Genomic DNA, 16496 nt, shown 5'->3' on the forward strand with positions numbered 1-16496 from the left:
CTTCCTGGAGGAGATGTGATTTTAGTAGGGCTTTGATTGATTGTTTCAAAAATAGGGAAGAGCAGCAATCCAATGGTGGAGAAGGGAGTACTAGGAGGATAATTAGAGAAACAACATGGCCTAATGGATAAGGCACGAGCCTGGAAATCAGGAGGGCCTGGATTCTAAGCACTGCTCCAACACTTTTCTGCTCTATAATTCTGGGCAAGTCAATTAACTTCTCTGTGCCTCAGTTACATCATCTGTAAAATGGGGATTAAGACTGTGAGCTCCATGTTGGGCATGGACTGTGTCCAACCTGATTTTCTCGTATCTACCCCAGGGCTTAGTAAGACCTGGCACGTGCTTAGTACAGTGCTCTGCACACAGTAAGCACTCAATAAATACGACTGATTTAATAGTAAGTGTTTAACAAATACCACAAAAAAAGAGATTAGTTCCAATTAATCTTCAGGTGGTAGGCATTCTTTAATAAAAGCTGTAAACTAAACAACTCCATTTTCCCCTTATATGTTAGAGTAATAATAATAATAATGGTATTTGTTAAGTATTTACTGTGTGCTATGCACTGTTCTAAGCTCTGGGGTAGATAAAAGGACACAGTCCTTGTCCCACATGGGGTTCACAGTCTTAATCCCCATTTTAGAGAGAAGTGAAGTGACTTGTCCAAGGTCACACAGCTGACATGTGGAGGAGCAGGGATTAGAACCCAGGTCTGGGATCTACCCACAAGACCATGCTGCTTCTCTAGTACTGTTTGAGTGTCCACGAGGTGTAGGACGCTGAAGTGCTTGATAAGTACAGATCAAAGACGTGACCATTTCCTGTTCTCGAGAAGTTCTGAGACAGACCTACGATTTTTAGAGTAATCCAAATAAATAGTTGATTATAAAAAATAATAAATAATAATTATAGTACTTGTTAAATGCTTACTACATGCCAAGCTCTGTTCTAAGTGCTGGGGTAGATACAAATTAAACAGGTTTGACACAGTCCCTGTCCTACATGGTTTCACACTCTCAATCCTTATTTTAAGAAGTGGTAACTGGAGCCCAGAGAAGTTAAGAGACCTGCCCAAGGTCACACAGCAGACATGTGGCAGACTTGGAATTAGAACCCGGGTTCTTCTGACTCCCAAGCCCGTGCTTTATCCACGGGGCCATGCTGACTACCGATCATATATAGCATTTTCCATTTGATGAAGCCCCCCCCCCCCCCTTTCTCAGGGCTTTCCAGGGAAGTGATCATGACTAGGGATGAGGCTGTTAGTGGAAAAACCAGTTACCCATGTCTGGCTATGGTGGGTTTCCAAGATAGGATTAGTGATTTATGGGTTCAGAAATTTGAGCCTCCTCTGAATGAAGCTATTCCTCCTAACTTTCTCTTGGCACCAAAGTTAAGGCTTGCCTTTTGGAAATTTGGATTTAAGCCCCCTTTTTGTATTGGGAAAAAACTAGTTTCAAAAAAATGTACCTGCAAATATGGCCAATGGCTTTTAAAGATGTATTTTAAAAATGATTAATAAGTACTAGTGATGAAAGAAAGGAGGGAAATCACAATGTTCACAATTCTTCCACCTTCAAAGAAGGAGCCTGTGGAGGTATCTGGATTTGCTTAGTGGTGCTTGTGGGGTAGGGAGGTTTGGTGGAGAAACTGTTAATAATAATAATAATAATAATAATAATAATAATAATAATAATAATAATAATTGTGGTATTTGTTAAGCCCTTATTATATGCCAGGCGACGAACTAAGCGCTGGGGTGAATACAAATTGGGGTGGACTCAGTCCCTTGTCCTGCAAGGGGCTCACAGTCTTAATCCCCATTTTACAGATGAGCTAACTGTGGCACAGAGAAGTTAAGTGACTTTTCCAAGGCCACACGGCAAACACGTGGAGTGTTCACTGGACTTCAATCAGCCTCTACAGATCCTCTTCACTTTCTTAAAAAATATAGTTAAAAGAGCATCACTTTGGGGGTGCAGAGCCTAGAGGGTTGGGATCACTGTCTTCCAGGCAAGAGTTGTCGGTTTGAAGCTGGCTTCCATGAAAATACTGGTAAAGAGAGGAGTTGTCTCTCTCTGCAACTACAGAAGTTGCATTGGTTGTATCTATAAGAGCGAGTTCAGCAGGCGAATGAGCAGAAGGACTGCCTGGGATACAACAAGCCCCTTCAGAAACTGAATGAGTGTTCCTTCAGATAGCAGAAGACAGAGTATTTTTCATCTTTCCCCTATTCCTCCCCACTCGGAGCACTCGATAGCAGGTCTCCCTGCTTGCCTGCTGCACGACTTAGTTACTCTTTTATGATAAAAGCAAAAAATCTACCACCTTTCCCACAGAATAGAAGATGTTGAGCTGTAATTTTCCTTCTCAGAATTTCTCCCTAAATGATTGGAAATGGGTTGTGTTTACATTATTTATAAACACACTGTTTTCCTTTGCTCTTGTTCGGCAGTCTGGAGAACACATGATAAAAGAAATGAAATAAAAGCTGAAGAATGTATGCGAGGCTGAGATTTTTGATGGGTTAGAATTGGAATTTCATTGAAATTGCTTTTGAATACTTGCAATATCATTAATGAAAATAGCAATAGTGCATTAATCAGGAGCAAAACATTGGGTTCATGTTTCCCAACTCCTCAGGGACCTCTGGTAATTGACAATTCTCCTCCCCATCAAGCAAAGTCCTTATAGTCAGCTTTAAAGCACTCAATCACCATGCCCCCTATTACCTCACCTAGATGATGATAATAATAATAATAATGGCATTTGTTAAGCACTTATTATGTGCAAAGCACTGCTCTAAGCACTGTGGAGGATATAAGGTGATAGATTGTCCCACGTGGGCCTCACAGTCTTAATCCCCATTTTACAGATGAGGTAACTAAGAAGTGAAGTGACTTACCCAAAGTCATACAGCTGACAAATGATGGAGCCAGGATTAGAACCCACAGCCTCTGACTCCCAAGCCCGGATGCTTTCCACTGAACCACACTGCTTCTCTTACTTAGTTGCTCTCCTGGTACATCCTGGTACATCCTAGCCCATACATTTTATTCCTCTAATACCAACCTACTCACTGTACCCAGATGTTGTCTAGCTCACCGCCCACTCCTCATCCACATCCTGCCTCTGGCCTGGAACACCCTTCCTCTTTATAGCCAACAGACAATTACTCTTCCCACCTCCAAAGCTTTCTTGAAGTTGCATCTCCTCCAAGAGGCCTTCCCTGACTGAGCCCCTCATTTCCTCTTCAACCCTCTTCTGTGTCATCCTGATTTGCTCCCTTTATTCACCCCTCCCTCAGCCCCACAGCACTCATGTACATATCCATAATTTATTTATGTTAATGTGTGTCACCCCCGCTAGATTGCAAGCTCATTTTGGGCAGGGAATGTGTCTACCAACTCTGGCTCCCAAGTGCTTAGTATAGTGCTCTGCATGCAGTAAGCACCCAATAATATTGATTGAACAATTCTATGTAGAGCCAATACGTACAGATCTGCTGAAAATGTCCTTTTTCTTTTGTTAGGACACCAGTGTATCTGTGGCTTGCTTTCCCAAAACGTATTGTAGAGAAATCTCTTCTGTTGTCAACAGAAGACTGGGCTAACTGACTTTTGGGAGTAGTTTCCTTCCTATGATGTGATCCTTCCATATTCTTATTGAAAACCCATTTCCTGAAAAGTCAGGGAAGCCATTCAGTAATTTTCTACCAACAAGGTTTCCCTTGAAGGCAGAGGCTATGAATGTGAAGCAGAAGATCACTGAACTAACAAGAGAAAGTTTTCTCCTACTACTAGGGTGACTGGGCCAGCTCCTTCTGCTATGGACCTCACAACTTCTGCAAATGGCAATTGTTTTCTTAACACTAATTCTCCCCAGACAAGAGTTACTCTAGTAAACTCATGTGTAGTATCAATCATCTATTGTGTTTAAGCCACTACACTTATCAGAGAGGACAACACAATTACTAAACAAGATTCCTGCCCTCAGAGAGTTTGCAGTCTATTACAAGCCAGTCCATTTTGCCTAACCTCATTGGTCTTTGTTATGATGATAATGGTATTTGCTATTACTATTATTGACATCAAGTTGTTTCTGATTCACAGCGACTCCATGGATATACTTTCTCCAGAAGTCCTGTCCTCTGCCATAGTCCGCAACCTTTCTAATGGTTCTTCTGTTATCATTGTTATGGTCTCTAGCCATCTAGCTCCTGGTCTGCCTTTTCCATTTTCCCTGGACTTTTCCTAGCATTAGTGTGTTCTCCAGAGAATCATTCTTCCTGATTATGTATCCAAAATATGATAATCTATGCCTAATCGTTTGGCTTTCCAAAGACCACTTTGGTTCAATTTGCTCCAAAATCCATGGGTTTGTTTTTTGGGCAGTCCATGGTATTCTCAAAAGCCTTCTCCAACATCACATTTTAAAAGAATCCATGTTTTTTCTGTCCTGTTTTTTCATTCTCCAGCTTTTGGATCCAGTGATTACTATATGCCAGCAATTGTACTAAGCGCCAGGTTGGATACAAGCAACTCCTCAGAGTCTCAATGTCTATTTTACAAATGAGCTAACTGAGGCTTAGAGAGGTGAAGTGACTTGCCCAAGTTCACACAGCAGACAGGTGGTAGAGCCAAGATTAGAATTCATAACCTCTGACTCCCAAGCCCATGCTGTATCCTCTAAGCCATGTTGCTAGAACCTCAAAGGGCACACACTTAGCTGTCAAGTAAACAGTTGGGACTCAATAGCAATTATGCAGCTTGACACCTCTCCCAGTTAACCAAACTATGCATTTCTCTTTGCAGTCAATAACTCTGCACTTGCATTAGAGGCAACATGCTGCACAGAAGCAGCATAGCCTCAGTGGAAAAAGCACAGGCCTGGGAATCAGAGGATTTGATTTCTAATCCCAACTCTGCTTGCTGTGTGACCATGGACAAATCACATCAATTCTCTGTGCCTCAGTTCTCTTTTTCTCCCTCCTACTTAGACCTTGAACTCCATGTGAGACAGGGACTGGTGGCCAAGTTAATTAGCTTGTATCTAACCAGCTTAGAAGTGTTTGATATACAGCAAACATTTAACAAATACCATTTAAAAATGTGGACATTCCAAGTAGTTATTCTTTGTACCCACAGTTCACTCTTATTTCAGCACAACTCAAAATGCCAAATAGTCTGGAAAACTGTGATTAGGATCAGGGACAGGCTGGAAAAAAGTGAACTTGTTAACGGAGAATCTACCACAAAGTAACACTTGTTCAGCGATACCTTGTTTACCTCTGCCTATTTAAGTCTGTTAAGACATTTGAACTAAGAAAGTATTATTCTGTTAAGACATTTGAACTAAGAAAGTATTATTCTGTTAAGACATTTGAACTAAGAAAGTATTATTCTTGGGAAAAACATCTCTTAAAACAAACTAGGTATTTAGCAAACTTCCCTAGTTCTGAGGGGAAAACACCTCAAGTAATTCTCCAGTTAACAGTTTTCTAAACCTCTGAAAGGTTTTCATCCTTTTACATACTCCCTACAGCTATCCTAGAAGATGCAATCATGATGTCTGTAATAATTGTTGTAGTGAATACTTACATTCATTCTACAGAGCACATCTTCATCACATAGAAGTTGAGAGAAAGGAGCTTTTTTCTGGTGCCTACAGAGATGCTGAAGTATACGAGCTGTTTGATCCAGTGAGAAAATTAGGAATGGGCTTTGATGAGGCAAGATTGAGTGAAGAGTGCTCATCATAAATTAAAGTGGTTGAAGGTGGTGATGTGTGTGTGTGGGGGGTGACTCCCTCGGGAAAGCCTGCTCTTAAAGGTATAGAGGTTGAAAAAAAACAACTGTGTCTCCAACTGACTAATTTAAAAGAAACATTACATGTAAAGGAATGAAATCTGCTTGTTTTAGAATGGACTTTAATAAGGAAACAATGAGTAACTGAACCTCAAGACTGTAGGCTTCATAGTAAATTATTGCCCACATCCTGTTCAATCATTCATTCCTTCAAATCAATAGCCCTTAGTAACAACAGGTAGACACCCAACTCCCCATAAATTTTCACCAACCTCTTGCAGTCCTGTGTTAGCCTGAGTCTGACATTAAGTAGGTGAATGCATAATGTTATCGGCATTCATAATGTATTGAATTAATAGGGGCTTGCCTATTTGATATTTTATTTTGTGCATTATTAGTTTTTGCTTCAATTTACATCAAACAATTTGACCTAGCCATGTAAGAATGATAATCTGGATCTGGCCAACATTTCAAGTGGATGGTCAAGAGGAAAATTTTTTAAAAAAGGACAAAAAGTGTTAAAAATCTGTGTCTGTTTGGAATGAAGTTTTTAATTCCAAACAAAATCACAAGAAACGGGAACTTCTTGGGTGCCTCATTAACCTTAATTGGTTAACCAAACACTGTATTAATGATCCTACCCTGCAGGGAGGCTGGTGCAGTAGGGATGGAAGAGGGTTAAATCTGATGATCAGGCTTTTATTCCTTGCTCAGCAGGGCCCATCATTGCACTATTAGAAGGCTTCTCAGCTGAGGGGGGCTTTGACCCATGCTGTTCAGTCTTCACTAATGGCCTGAAGATTGTTCTAACAGCATGTCAACAAACTGTGACGAATTGTCAGCTATTGCACCATTTACTGGTCCCATTCAGGTGTTTGTTCTACTCTTTCTTTTTCAGTTTGGTTGTATGGTGGACTGAAAAATAGATGGCCTTGTTTTTGCAGTCCAAAGACTACACTTAATCAATCAATCAAGGGCATTTTTTTGAAGGCTTGCAGTGAGCAGACCTCTGTACAGCACAATAAAGGTGGTACACATGATCCCTGCCCATATGGAGGGTATAGTCTAGGAGTAGACCGCCACTGAATTAAATTTCAGACAGGAGAAATGGCAGGGTATAATCAATCAATCAATCAATTGTATTTATTGAGCGCTTACTGTGTGCAGAGCACTGTACTAAGCGCTTGGGAAGTACAAGTTGGCAACATATAGAGACAGTCCCTACCCAACAGTGAGCACACAGAATAATTACAGAAGTTCTGGGGGATCTGGGGTTGGAATAAAGATCAAATGTTAGGGGGAACAGATCTATGTGCATAGGGGATGCAGAACAGAGAGGGAGTAGGGGAAATTAGAGCTTAACCAGGGAAGGCCCCTGGGAGGAAATGGGATTTTTAGGATGGCTTGTAAGGTAGGGATAGCGGTGGTCTGTCGGATATAGAGACAGAGGGAGAAAGTGGGCAAGGGTTTGGTGGAAGGATAGTTGAGATCAAGGCACAGTGAGTAGGTTGGAATTAGCCCCTTTAGTGCTCAATTTCTCACTGATCTCTCCTTCCTGGAACACACTCCTTCCTCAGATCCGACAGAAAATTGCTCTATCCCCCTTCAAAGCCTTATTGAAGGCACATCTCCAGGAGGCCAATCCTGATTAAGCCCTCCTTTCCTCTTCTCCCTCTCCCTTCTGCGTCACCCTGATTTGCTCTTTTCATTCATCCCTTCCTCCACTCCCACAGCACTTATGAACACATCTATAATTAATTTATATTAATGTCTGTCTTCCTTCTATACTGTAAGCTCATTGTGGGCAGGGAATGTATCTGTTTACTGTTGTATTGTATTTTCCCAAGCGCTTAGTACAGTGTTCTGCACACAGTAAACACTCAATAAATATGAATGAATGAATGAATGGAGAAGGGAAATGTGTAGGCTAGGTTGTAACAGATCAGCAATGTATGGTAAGGAGGGGAAAGCGGATTAACTGCCTTACAGATGATGGTAAGAAGCTTCTGTTTGATGCAGAGGTGGTTGGAATCACTGGAGCTTCCTGAGGAGAGATATGGACTGAACTATTTTTATAAAAATGATGCAGGCAGCAGAGTGAAGGATGGACTGAAGAGGGGAGAAACACAATGCGGGAAGGTCAGAGAAGAGGCTTTTGCCATATTCAAGGCAGTATATGATGAGTACTTGGATTAGCATGGTAGCAACTTGAATGGAGGGGAAAGGGCAGATTGATGTTGCGAAGATAGAACTGACTGGAATGGTGACATTGTATATGTGGGTTGAATGAAAGGGATGAGTTGCAAATAGTGCCAAGGATACAGGCTTGTGAGACACGCTAGATAGTGGGTAATGGGAAAGTGAGGCGGAAAAAAGGGATTAGGTGGGAAGATGAGGATATCAATCAATCAATCAATCAATCAATCGTATTTATTGAGTGCTTACTATGTGCAGAGCACTGTACTAAGCGCTTGGGAAGTACAAATTGGCAACACATAGAGACAGTCCCTACCCAACAGTGGGCTCACAGTCTAAAAGGGGGAGGGGGGGGAAAGGATATGTTTCAGACATGTTAAATTTGAAGTTTTGGACACAGTCACAGGCTCATAGTCTTAGTATCCGTTTTAGAGATGATGTAAGTGAGGCACAGAGAAGTGAAGTGACTTGCCCAGGGTCACGATGCAGACAAGTGGCAGAGCTGGGATTAGAACCTAAGTCCTTTGTCTCCCAGGCTCATGATCTTTCCACTAAACCATTCTCTTTCCCTCAGAAAAATTGCCGCTCTAGGCTACAGAGCCTGTAGAGAAATCTGGCACTGAGTTTGTATGTATGTTCATTCATTCAATCATATTCATCGAGCACTTACTGTGTTCAGAGCACGGTACTAAGCACTTGGAAAGTACAATTCAGCAACAAATAGAGACAATTCCTACCCAACAACAGGATCACAGTCTAGAAGTGGGGAGACAGACAATAAAACAAGTTAACAGGCATCAATAGTACAGTTCAGCAACAGAGACAATCCCTACCCAACAACAGGCTCACAGTCTAGAAGGGGAAGACAGACATCAAAACAAGTAAACAGGCATCAATAGTATCAATATAAATAAATAGAATTATAGATATATATTCATTCATTCAATCATATTTATTGAACGCTTACTGTGCGCAGAGCACTGTACTAAGTGCTTGGAAAGTACAAATCAGCAGCATATAGAGACAGTCCCTACCCAACAACAGGCTCACAAGAAGAATGTGAAGATACATACATTCATTAATACAATAAATAGAATGTATGTCTGGTCTGGCTCTCTGGACAGAAAACCTCAGCTACAGTAGAAGCAGCATGGCTTAGTGGGTAGAGCAAGGGCCTAAGAGTCAGAAGGACCAGGGTTCTAGTCCCAACTCCACCACACATCTGCTGTGTGTCCTTGGGCAAGTCAGTTAACTTCTCTGTGCCTCAGTTGTAAAAATTGAGGAGTATGAGTGTGAGCCCAATGTGGGGCAGGGTCTGCGTCCACCTGATTAACTCATATCCACCCCAGAACTTAGAACAGTATTTGGCACATAGTAAGCGCTTAACAAATACCATTATTATTATGATGATGATTCTCTCACAAAACGTGTTTTCACTACATGATTTACCTAGGAGGCTACTGAGGAATTAGAGAACATTTTCCCAACAACACCCATCTGCCTGGGTGGAACGTGATGTGGTACTGGAAGAAACAGTTGTGCATGTGTGTAGTACATCGGTCAAGGCAGAGGCACCACATCCCATTTTCTCCTTACTTTGAGGCTCTTCACAGAAGGAATCTCTTGCAGGAGAAATGACAGTACCTAATCCTTAGATCTGAATTTTCTCCACACCCCAGGATGCTTGTTCATCTTCAAGGAGGACCTAATTTGTAGCCCGCAGAATTCGGAAGCTTACAGTACAAAAAATGACTTTTCGGCCAAAGCAATTCATTCTTCACCAAGTCAAAAGGTCTTGCAGCATTGGTTTTCTTCACACTTCCTGGTTTGTATTCCTTCCCACCTCTCCAGTTCCCTTTCCTTGATTTCTCCTCCCCCCAACTCCCACCCTTTAGTTGGGTGCAAACAGATGGAGAGGTGGATAAATTACGAGTGGCTGGGGTGAAGGTCTCCTGTTCTGAAGAAAGCTTTCAGGGGACTTGGTGGGAAGCTGGGTCCTAAAGAGACATAAGGATGGCAGGAAATAGTCCACCAGAATGAAATGCAACTTTCAACTCCCCTGACTAGCAGAGAGGTGGCTTGCTGCAAAGCTTAGGCTAAACCGGGTTGCTTAGTTACCTTATTCAAAACCATTTGTTAACAGAATGGAAATGTTATTAAGCCCCCAAAAGCATTTTTACCATTCAAAAAAAGCAACAAAGCATATTGTAACAAGACATTTCAAAATAGAGATGACTAGAGTCATTAATTCTAGAGTTCACAAAGATGGGCAGTGGATGATATTAGGGAAATAATTAGCTTCTCTATTGCACCTGAGTTCTTTGGTCAAAACCGATTTTAATTATATAGTAGCAAGATATATGCTAAAATTAAAATAATACCTTTCACGGGCCATTTCATAATTATCCCCTGTGTAGGAATGAATGGTGCCATTTAAATTTCAGTCGTGGGGGTAACATGAAGACATCAAAAGGCACATAGCTCGGGACATACTTTGGCTACCCCACACAGAAAGGCAATTAGTGCCCCAGTGAAAGAGCACAAAGGACATTTATGTGCATTCACCTAGCCTTTCCTAATTTAAGGTTTATGGTGCTTGTAATGCCAAGATATATGAATTTCGGAGATTGTACATGTCCTTGGATCAGGTTTTGAAGCAGTCAGTGAAGTGTTTCGATTAATTACAATAAATAACGTTTCTAGACCCCGAGAAGTGGACTAGAGGAGCACTGAACAATAGGACCATCAAGAGGCTGTGGCAGGTTAAGAGCATGAAACCAGAATGTTCCCTTCAAAATCAGATCTCTGATCTTCCGGGTCAACTTGATCCTAGCCCTTCCGTGACGGCCAGTCTTAGAATGAGGCCCCATCTCCCCATATGAATCCAAACAATTGTATGATGCTGTGAGTGAGTGAATGAATGATTCCTGTGAGGGGAAAAGGGAGGGAGGAAGGGGCAGCCATGAGGGAATTCCTTTCTCCCCCCCCAGCCCCCACCCCCCTATGTACTTAGTTCATGCCCTGAGGCACAATATTTAATTACTCTCAACATTACTTGGCTTGCACAGCTACAAATGCTCTAGATGGTCATAAAATTATCCAGCCTTCCAAAATGCAACCGGAGGAATATTTGACTTGATGACCTCCCGGGGCTGTGAATTCCCTCAGATAACCCTCCCCTAGGCAAACTCAAATTTCTCTTACTATTATCTGAGGTCGATCTTGATTTTTTTTCCCTTTTTTATTGAAGTGCTTGTAAAAGGGGCATGGTGAGTTAGAGACAGAAACACAAGCTGAACACAAAACACAAGAAACACAAAACATCGACTAAGGTCACCACAGTTAATGACGATAACCATGAGGTGGTGCCTGGGGAGCCAGGCTGACTGACCCCATGTGACAGCGGATTCTCAGAAATGCCTAGTGATTCAACAAATGTCCCCCAAACTGTAGGGTGTCCCAGGGCCAGGAGCCATGGGATCACAGTTGGAGCGTTGACAACTCTGCATCCAACAAAAACTCCCCACCACTGGCTTTAAAGCAGTCTACCACCTTGACCCCTCCTACCCCAACTCGCTACTCTCCTTCTACAACCCAGCCCGCACACTTCTGTCCTCTAATTCTAACCTGCTCAATATACCTAGATCTCGCCTATCTTTCCACCGACCCTTCGCCCACGTCTTGCCTCTGGCCTGTAGTGCCATCCCTCTTCAAATCCCACCGATAATTGCTTTCCCCCCTTTAAAGCCTTATTGAAAGCACATCCCCTCCAAGAGGCCTTCCCAGACTAAACCCCTTCTTTCCCCTTCTCCCTTACCCTTCTGCATCACCCTTCCTTGCTCCCTTTGCTCTTCCCCATTCCCAGCCCCACAGCACTTATGCACATATATGCACATAGAGAAGCAGCGGGGCTCAGTGGAAAGAGCCCAGACTTTGGAGTCAGAGATTATGGGTTCAAATCCCGGCTCCGCCACTTGTCAGCTGTGTAACTTAGGGCAAGTCACTTCATTTCTCTGGGCCTCAGTTACCTTATCTGTAAAATGGGGATAAAGACTGTGAGCCCCCCGTGGGACAACCTGATCACTTTGTAACCTCCCCAGTGCTTAGAACAGTGCTTTGCACATAGTAAGTGCTTAATAAATGCCATTATTATTTATTATTATATCTGGAATTTATTTATTTGTACTGATGTCCATCTCTCCCTTTCTGGACTGTAAGCTCGCTGTAGACAGGGAAAGTGTCTGCTTATTGTTGCATTGTACTCTACATAGCATTTAGTACAGTGCTCTGTACACAGTGAGTGCTCAATAAATCAGATTGAAAGAATGAATGAATGAAAGGATGGGTAGCTGTATCATGATCATGGTATTTGTTAAGCACTTAATATTGCCAAATACTGAGCTAGAAGCATTAGAGTAGATAGAGGATAATCAGATCAGATAACTACCTTATCCTTCATGGGGCCCACAGTCTAAGGTGGAGGGAGAACCAGTATATAATTCCTATTTTACAGGTAAGGAAACTGAGGCACGGAGAAGTTCAGTGACTTACCCAAGATAATACAGTAGGCAAGTGGAGCCGGGAGTAGAACCAAAGTCTCCTGACACCCAGTTCCAAATTCTAGCCGCAAGACCTTGTTCCTTCTCATCTCCTCCCTCTCCTCTTCCGAATTACTTATTAAGCATGCTCTACTGTGCAGAGTACTAAGATCTGGGTAGAAAAGTCCAATGACCAACAAAAAATGGTCAAATCATCCCAAAGCTAAAATTGTTGCCTACTCCAGAAATTAAAATCAGCCTCTGGTTCTATCTTCTGCCTGACCCAAATTCTGGTCTTTTTAAAGCTCCCGACCAGACTGTCAGCTCCGTGAGGGTAGCAACCATGTCTGCTTAATTCTACTGTACCTCTCCCAAGTGGTCTGCCCAGATAACTGCTTAATAAATACTGAGACTCGAGTTTACTGTGCCGAAGAAGGCAATGGTAGACCACATCCGTAAATTTACCAAGAAAATTCTATGGGTACACTACCAGAATGACTGCAGATGGAAATGAGGCGTTCTGGGAGAGATGCGTCCATGGCATCACTATGGGTTGGACACAACTCAACAGCGTTAAGACAAGTTTAATAAGCAGACTCTGGATTCCATCATCCATGTCATTGATAAAATTTTTTAGTAAAACCAGCCTTGGAATCGATCCCCTTAGCACCTCACCCCTGGCTGACACTGACTGCTTTTGAGTCCCTCCTTTGTGCCAGCTACACAGCCATGATAGTTTGGTTAAAGCTCAATTTTCCAGCCTGTCAGTTAGGATGTTACGTGGGTTGGAATAAAGCATCTTACTGATGTTTACCCAAGTCTGACCCTCATTCATCCACATAGCCTTTGCAAAGGCATTTTTTGACACGTGTTTTCGCAGAAGGTCTTAGTCCTTGCTGTGACTACAATGACAAGCGTGTCTAAAGTAATTCTCATTCAGCTATGTCACATTTAAGGCTCTTGAGCTATTTAAAAAAAATGCAAGTCCAGACTTCTGCTTTTTTTTCTGGGACTTTTCCAAGGTTTTCTTGTTTTTCAGACTATGTCAATCTGCTCCACAATTATGTCAGTTGTGAAATTAAAATGGTATCTGAAAGGCCCATTCCATGTTCTCCACCACTCCCCTCCTTTTAACATATTTTTTTGATTACTCTGTAAATACTTTTGTGTTTCCCTTCCCCATTGAAGGGTAAGCTTCTTGTGGGCAGGAAATATGTTTTTCTCTTTCTATTTCCCAGTCCTTAGTGCAGTGCATTGTGTCCAATGGGTGCCCAATAATTGCTACTACTATTCCTTACCTCTTGTTCTGCATCACATGCTCTTTGATTGAATACAGATTATTTCCCAGTCTGTAACCTAAAAAAAACTGTAGAAATTGAACTTTCCTTTGGATTTAAATGTACAATTTTATAAATGTCAGAGCTAGTGAAATCAAGCATACATTTGGGTAAAGAATACACCATGGCCCATGGTTTTGTGGGAGAGAATGCACTAAGGTAGAAACCAGTTCTACTGTGCTTCATCTTGGCTGCAAGAATTTTTGTTTAATCTGTTCTGAGGGGAGTTTTCAAGTTAAAAACTTCCTGATTGGCTGTAAATGAATCCCTTTCACCTGGTGTTAAAACATAACCCCTTATCAGTTGATAAATTACTGCTCAGTCTCCAGAGTGAACATCTGCCTGGCTCCATCTGAATAATATTAATAGACAGGAGAAGCAGCATGGCTCAGTGGAAAGAGCATGGGCTTTGGAGTCAGAGGTCATGGGTTCAAATCCCGACTCCGCCAACTGTCAGCTGTGTGACTTTGGGCAAATCACTTAACTTCTCTGTGCCTCAGTTACCTCATCTGTAAAATGGGGATTAAAACTGTGAGCCCCCCGTGGGACAACCTGATCACCTTGTAACCTCCCCAGTGCTTAGAACAGTGCTTTGCAAATAGTAAGCACTTAATAAATGTCATTATTATTATTATTTGACATTAGTTTTTCCCCTTATAATAATAATAATGATGGCATTTGTTAAGTGCTTACTATATGCAAAGCACTGTTCTATCCAGGAAACTATCCAGGAGAAAAAGGTTCCAGGACATAGGTAAAGTTCAATGGAAGATGTGATAATTTGTTCATACCACAGGGCTCTCCACTGAAGCATCAATTAATAAACTACACTCAATACCATGAGTGAGTTAATGTAGTAATAGTAGTAATAACATTTATTAAATTATTTCTGCAAACAGAGCACTTTACTGAGCATGTGAGTTTTCCAAAGTCCCAAACGAACCTATCCTCCAGACGACTTGATCATAGGGTAACTGAAAAGAGATTTCTAGAGTTTGAAACCTGCAGCATTTCTGTATCTTTGTTACAAATGTGGATACTTAAGTCAATCGATGGTATTTATTGAGCACTTACTGTGTGCAGAGGAAGCACTGTACTGAGTGCCTATGTTGTCAAAGTTCCAGTGATACTCAAAACTCTATAAATCCAATCACTTGGTGCTTGTTGCTGCTTCGTCTCAGAGTTGGACTATTTAGTATGTTATGGAGTGGACTTTATCTAAGGCTCTAACTAGGGAGCACAGTTAGAGCAGAGTGCTTTCTGTCAAAACCACTGACTCTTCCTACCTTTAGAAACATTAGACAAGTCGCTTTACTTCTCAGCTCCATAGATTCCTCCATTTTAAATGCTTTTCACTTCTGGGAGGAGAAGATGAAACTGGAAGAGGCTGCAGTTCTAATCATCAATTGAGCCATCAGTGGTACTTAAGTGCTTACTATGTGTAATAATAATAATGATGATGGTATTTTTTAAGCACTTACTATCTGCCAAGCACTGTTCTAAGCACAGAGCACTACACTAAGCACTAAGTAGGTACACAGGATCCCTGTCCTCAAGACCTTAAAATCCAAAGGGGCAGACAGACACTAAAATGAATGACAAAAACATTGTTTGAGGAGAGAGGGTGAGGTGAGAAGTTCTTGGGGGTTTAAGCAGTAAACAGAGAAATAAGTTGGGAAGCAGTAGCAGTATTAACAACAGTAATAATAATAATTCTAGACTAGACTAATAATTCTAGAATACTAGAATTAGAATTAGAATACTAGAATTCTAGAATACTAGAATTAGAATACAAGAATTCTAGAATTCTAGAATAATTCTAGACTGTGAGCCCGCTGTTGGGTAGGGACTGTCTCTATGTGTTGCCGACTTGTACTTCCCAAGTGCTTAGTACAGTGCTCTGCACACAGTAAGTGCTCAATAAATACGATTGATTGATTGATTGATTAATAATATGTGTCGAGCACTTATTAGGTATCAAGCTCTGTTCTAAGTACTAGTGTTCACTGTGTGCAGAGCATAGTACTCAGTTCTGGGGAAAAATACCCAGAAGTAATTAGACATGGTCCTTATTTGTTGGGAGGCTCACAATCTGAAAATTAAAAGAAAGAGAGGGGACTGATGAAAGATACATAAGGAGAGATGAAACAAACCACCAAGACAACAACAAAGACAAGTAGGGCATTGTGGCTGGAGGAGCAGAATTTCAGACTCTTCACAGCTCATATAATAACAATAATAATAATAATGATAATGGTATTTGTTAAGCACTTACCTTGTGCCAATCAGTCAATCCTATTTATTGAGCACTTACTCTGTGCAGAGCACTGTACTAAGTGCCAAGCACTCTTCTATGTGCTGGGGCAGATACAAGGTAATCAGGTTGCTCCACTTGGGGCTCAGAGTCTTAGTTCCCATTTTACAGATGAGGTAAACTGTGGCACAGAGAAGTCAAGTGACTTTCCCAAAGTCATATGGCAGAAAAGTGGCAGAGCCAGGATTCGAACCCACGATCTCTGATTCTGACTCCATGATCTCTGACTCTCTTTCCACTAAGCCGTGCTGCTTCTCAATGAATTACTATTACTACTAATAATTAATTAATAATAATTACA

Source organism: Tachyglossus aculeatus, chromosome 10 (assembly GCF_015852505.1).
Source record: "Tachyglossus aculeatus isolate mTacAcu1 chromosome 10, mTacAcu1.pri, whole genome shotgun sequence".
Classification (NCBI taxonomy): domain Eukaryota; kingdom Metazoa; phylum Chordata; class Mammalia; order Monotremata; family Tachyglossidae; genus Tachyglossus; species Tachyglossus aculeatus.